Genomic DNA, 6,375 nt, shown 5'->3' with positions numbered 1-6,375 from the left:
AAATGCTTAACAAGAAAATTACATCAATCTTACATTAACCTTTGCAGTAATGGAAAAGAGGAAATACTTCCCAATGGATTTTATGAAGCCAACATGCATTTGATACTTCTACTTGACAACTGTGTTTTAAGAAAGGAAAATTATAGGCCAGTATTTTTCACAGGCACAGATGCAAACATCATAAATAAAATACATAAAATGGGAATATCTCTCAATCACATTGAGGTTATTCCAGGAATTATACATATCTTGGGCATATACTCTATAAAGATGAAACTTGTGTGCACCAAATTACTTGGATAATAAATTCTAAAGCATTAAATGACACATCGAAAATTTTGAATCAACCAAATGCTAGTAGAAGAAGGGATAAATAAGATGGGTTATGTTTACAATGAAATAGCACATAGCATTGAAGATAACTAACTACAGCTATATACCACAACATGAATAAATTTTGCAAAATAATTTTGAGTGAAAAAAGCCAGACTCCAAAGTGTGTGTACTTTATGAATCCTTAATTTTATAAGGTTGAAAGACGAGCACACTTCATCAATGGACAGAGCAGTGAGCAAACAGTGCCTTTGAATAAAAGGGAGGAGCTATTGACTGGGTGGTAGTTACATTGCAAACTAAATGACACTCTTTGCTCATGGAGCTTATCATCTAGTTGGGGTTGGCAGGCAATAAACAAGCAAATACATAAAATATATACTGCTAGTTAGTGATAAGGACAATGGAGAGGAAAAAAATCACATAACTAGGAAGATAGAAAATGTCAAGTTGGAAGGAGGGTAGAAGTAGTGTGCAAGTTACTTATTTTAAATAAGGTTGTCAAACAAGACCGTATGAGAAAGTATAATTTACACAGAGACCTGAAGGACATGAGGAAGGCAGTTGTGAGTGAGTTTGATGCTGTTGAACAGTTTTGAGCAGAGGAATGCCATTAGTGGACTTACGTTTTTTAAAGCTTTACTCTAGCTGCTCTTCCAAAAGTAAGGTGTTGGAGGGAAGGAGCAAACAGGAAGACTGTGGGGGGGACACAACATTCATGCGGGCTGGTAATGGCTTCGACTTAGATGCTGGTGGTAAGGGAGGGGTTGGGAAGAAATAGTCAGATTCTGGGTATATTAGGGAAATGTAACTGATTGGATTTTCTGATGGGTTGGATGTGGAATATGAAAGAGAGTAATCAAGAATGAAAACAAGGTTTGTTTGGCCTGAACAACAAAAAAGTAGAATGCCCATTTGTTGGTGGAAATACGAGAACTCATCCCCCAATTGGGGATGACAAGGATGGTCTTGTTCACATGATTGGAAGCTCAGATGAGTTCTAAGCTGGGATAAAAATTTAGCAGCCCTCAGCAAATATGTCTATTTTTATCACTGTGAAAGGGATCCCCAAATTAGTAAGGATAGACAAAGAATAGAAGTCCAAGAACTGGGTTTGGGACATTTTGATCTTAAAGTTCAAAGAGATGGGAAAACAAAAACAAAAACAAAAACAAGAAATATGGGACCAAGAGAAGTCAACAGTAAAGCAAAAACAACAAACAAACAAACAAAGGCAGGATTAGGTGAAGAAGGTCTTCCTCATAATCAGCTAAGTGAAATGCTGCTGATGGGTCAGTAAGATGAGGGTTAGAAAACGATCCCTGGATTTGCGAGTGTGCAAACAACTGGTGAGCCTGAGGAAGGGATTTGGTGCAGTGGTGAGTAGAAGCCAGAGTGTGTGGAATTCAGTATAAATGGGAGGGGGAGGGTGTATCATTAGAGATGGTGAGAATACACAGTCAGATCACAAAAATTTGCTCTAAAATGAGGACAGAGAGGGAGTAGCAGTCAGAAGTGGGTGGAAAAATCTAAAGATTTTTTTCTTTCAAAATGGAAGAAATTATAGAATGTTTGCTGATGGAAATTAACTAATATTGAAGGGGAAACTGATGATATAGGAGAGAGAGGAGAGAATTTCTAGTGTACTCTCCTTGGGTAGGAAAGAGAGGAATTGGCTTTGAAAGGAATATAAGGAATTCATACCTGGTCACAGCAAGAAAGTAAAAATGTGTGGCCACAGAGGTAAATGGATGACATGGAAGCAGTAATTTTAGATGACTTCTCTCCCGGGCTTCCTTACCTCTTTTTTTATCCTTCCAATTAGATACATTTTCTCTAATTTCAGTGCCTTTTTGCTCATTGGTTTCTACGGGGCTTCATCTCTGAACTCCTTCAAATGTCTATACATGTTACTCTTCTCTTAGAGATTCTCTCTGCCCGCCACATCAAAAATGCCAACTCCTCTATTTCATATTTTCATTCCCTACCTTATTATTCTCCCTATCTTTTAGTAACCATCCAACAGATGGCATACTTTGCTTTTTATCTTATTCAGTATCTACTTCCTCCACAGTAAAACTGAATGAATGAATGAATGAACGAATGATTAGGTCATAACTCCATCCTCCATTTCTTCCATGAAGGAGCAATTGCTATGAGAGCTGGTCATACTTTGGCATATTTTTGTACAGTGTACAACGAACAGAAGTTATCAATAACGTACATTATTGATATTGGTACATTAGCTACACTGTCCCAGGGCATGACAGAAAAGGAATTATTCTTAAACTTCCAAAAAAGACTTGCATTAACCTCATATCAAAATCAAATAAGAAGAACACAGAGAAATGTATAGACTAATCACACTTATGAATCTAGATTCAGAAAATTAAAATAATATTTAATAAGTGTTTTATAATTAACTACATCTTATTTAAAGCATTCAAGTTGAATCTCTGCATTAAGAAATTAAAAGAGAAAATAAAGTTATCCTCTCCATCATGGGCATTGAAAACCATCTGATGAAACTCCATATCCATTCCAGATTTGAGTATACATGTAATCAAACTCAAAAGAAAATTTAATGTATGAACAGAATCCTGCCAGAGCATATAGCAGATATTACACTTACTGTTGAAACTAAAGGAAACTGCCAGACCCGCATGCTGGGTGCTGGCACAGGTAAGCGGACATCTAGTCAGGGCAATAAAGTGAATTCAAAACAGTAGACTCTAAATGCGAATTTATGTGAGTGGATAAGACATAATCTGTTAATAAGATTATCTATCTACCCGAAGGAATCACAGGAAAACACAGTCTATCGAGGACTAAACATGGCCAATGTTCTCTCTGATGTACATTTATAATTTCAGTGCATATCCTCTTTAAAAAGAAGACTATGGCATGATTTATCATGTTCAAAAACAGAAAGACAATGTTTCTGTGTTAACAGTTTCCTACAGGTTGATATTTGGATTCAATTCAATTCCATTCAAAAGCCCAACAAGGCCTTTATACAGAATATGGGTCAGCAAACTGTCTCTTGAGTCAACTCCAACCTTCCTGCCTTATTTTGTGAAAGGAATTTTATTGGAACACAGCCATGACCATCTGTTTACAGATTGCCTGTGGCTACTTGTTCACTACATTGGCAAAGCTGAGTAGTTGTAATAGAGACTATATGGTTTGCAAAGCCTAATTATTTACTATCTGATTCTTTACAGGTAATGTTTGCTGGCTCCCGATAGAGAAGAACAAAACCCTCGTATAGGCCAAAGTCATTCATAAGAAAGAATAACAAAACTATATTATCTGCACCAGGTACTATCTTAATATGAATTTGTAACAAATAATCCATTCTATAAAATGGATAGAAAAGAATCTACAAATAGATGGATATATATGGAAATTTGATATGTGGCAGAGGTGGCCTTATATACCAATGATGACCAACATTCCACTCAATTCATGGTGTTGAGACAAATGATTTCTGCATTCTGGATCCCCATTTCATGGGAAACTCAGAAATTCATTTCAAGGGAATTAGAAACTTAACTATGAAAGGCAATACTTTAAATTATTTGCAAGAAAATATTTAGAAGAAAATAAAGACTTTTATTAAGATCTTAGGATGAATATTGATAGAAAGTCTTCTAAAGCAGTGTGTGTATTTTTTTTAATTTTAAAAATGCATGAAGATACAGTTTGATTCTATTAAAAGAAAAAAAAAAACAGCAGAGCCAGAACGCTGTACATAAACAAATATGATCCTACAGGAAAAAAAATGATGTGGAAGCAGTTACCAGACGATGAAAACAGAAAAGATCAGCCCATGGACGGGATTCTTTCTTTTCTCTTTCTTCTCACAACTGGGTGACAGTGGGTAGTCTGCAGTTTCTAAATGTCACTCTGACTTCTTTACTGGGTCTTCATTCCTTGCAAGGAAAGGGACAAAGAGTCCCTGGTTTGGGTAGAATCCTGAGGAAAAGGGCAAGACAGGGCTTGCTTCCAGGGCCTGCTGTTGGAGAACATCCTCACATCTATTTGGGGACCATGCACGTTGTCTGTCTTGTAGTCCTGCAGTCTTCCCATTTTATACCTTGAAGCCAGTGTCAGTGAAAATTAAAGTGACATTTTGTTCCTTTTGCTCTTGTCTCTTGTGCAGAAATTCCCAAGGACCTTATGCATCTGCATGACTGGTTCCTGTTCAATAATTAGATCATTGCCACACCAGGCCTAAAGATCCCTGGAAACAGTTATGTTCTATTAATCAATAGAAATAATTCTGGAACTCACAAAATTCTTGGAAAATTCTAGAGTGGCTTCTAGCTTATCTTTGCACCCTGCAGATGCCAAATATTACTTTAATCTTATGAGAAAGTATATTCTATTTTTTTATAGAATAGCACTATTTTCAATAAAACTCTTTCCTAAATTGAGTTTAAAGTATTCATGTATGACATTAACCCACTGGTTATGACTTGGGTTTGGGATCCAAAGCAAGGACAATCTCTCATTTGTAACACAAATGTCCCAGTTCTGAGGCAGCTTGTGGGTGGTCAGGGATTTTTTTTTTTTTTCCCCAGGTTCACTCTCCTTGGTTCTCCAACCACTCTTTTCTATCACCTCTAACCTTCTGCTTCTTTATTCTTCATCGAGGATTCATCTCATTGTCTTGATTTAGTTGACTCTGGGCAGACTTTTGGACTGAACTCTGAGAAAAAGAATACTGTCTCATTATTTACAATCAGAGAGCATGAATACTAATGATCTTGGTCTGTACATCAAGATCATATAACAAAGTAACCACTAGACACTGACAGCTGATGCATCTGCTGGTGGCAGGTGAGATGTGATTCTCAGAAATGGGCCACAGGCCTTTGACCAATTGGTTTAGAGGTATGTGGTTTAAGTCATAAACTCAGTAGAAAAAAAAAGTGATTGTTCATCTTTAAAAGAAACATGGTGACCTTCTGTCTTGAATTTGGCATAGCAAAACTAATGATTGATTCCGCAGTTTCCCACAGTTTTCTCTCAACAGAGACTGGGAAATGCTGGTTCTCTGGCTGGTGGGATCCTCTCCTCACACTGCGGTAAACTCTTCCAGCTCAGTCTGTCACCTCAATGCCTGTGTCTCTGAGTCGACCTGGCCTACATTGACTTGTTTTTGAAGTGGTTCGTTTGGTTTTATTTTCAATTCATTTTATTCTTGACTTCCCTAAGAAACAACACATTAGTCTTTTATTATCTAATTACTTTGCGATCAAGGTGATGTTTTCTTCAGTCTGCTTGCTCTGCTCAAAGCCACTGTCACCAGTGAATACCAATGACTAAGCCAAAAGAACAGCTGTTTCCTATAAATGATAACTGGAGATGGTCGAGGTACAATACACAAGCTTTTTTTGACATGCTTCAAAGTGAGTTAACACTCTCTTCTTGGACATAATTCTATATTCCTCTGATCTGCCAATATGTACTTCTTAGTGTGTAAAATCTAAGGCTGTGTTTTATCAATTTAAATAGTAAAAGTCTCTAGTTCCACTTGATTTCAAAATCTTGGGTTTCCATTTTTTTTCTAATCTTAGATACATTATACCTTTTCTGTAGTTTCATTTGGTAATGTAGTTTTCCTTCATTAGGAAACACCATATGTTTAAGCAATAAAACTTGCTTCCCAGATGTTTTACTTCTTTAAAAATACAGTAACTAATTCATTTACATTGAAAGACTTTTAAAAAATTGATCTCACCATTTTCAAATAGAAAATGCAATTATCTTTTCTACTTAAAAAAAAAAAAAAGGTTGTAAATCTTACCAGTTAAACGGATAAAGGCAAACGATTTGCATTGCCATCCTGGCGATTGAATTCAGAAAGTGCCTAATCAGAAACAATACACTGTGGTAATACTGTCCAAGCCAAAGAGAAACCTAGACATGCATCCTTGGCTCTGACAACTGCCAGTGAAATCAATTGAATTCTGCTCCTTTCCTGAGAAAACTGGCCAGGGTTTGGGACACATCAAGGCAAGCATGCGTTGACCA

This window comes from Callorhinus ursinus, unplaced genomic scaffold (assembly GCF_003265705.2).
Source record: "Callorhinus ursinus isolate GAN/ISIS: 27379988/994484 unplaced genomic scaffold, GSC_fseal_2.0 scaffold60, whole genome shotgun sequence".
NCBI lineage: Eukaryota > Metazoa > Chordata > Mammalia > Carnivora > Otariidae > Callorhinus > Callorhinus ursinus.
This window is presented reverse-complemented; position numbering follows the sequence as displayed.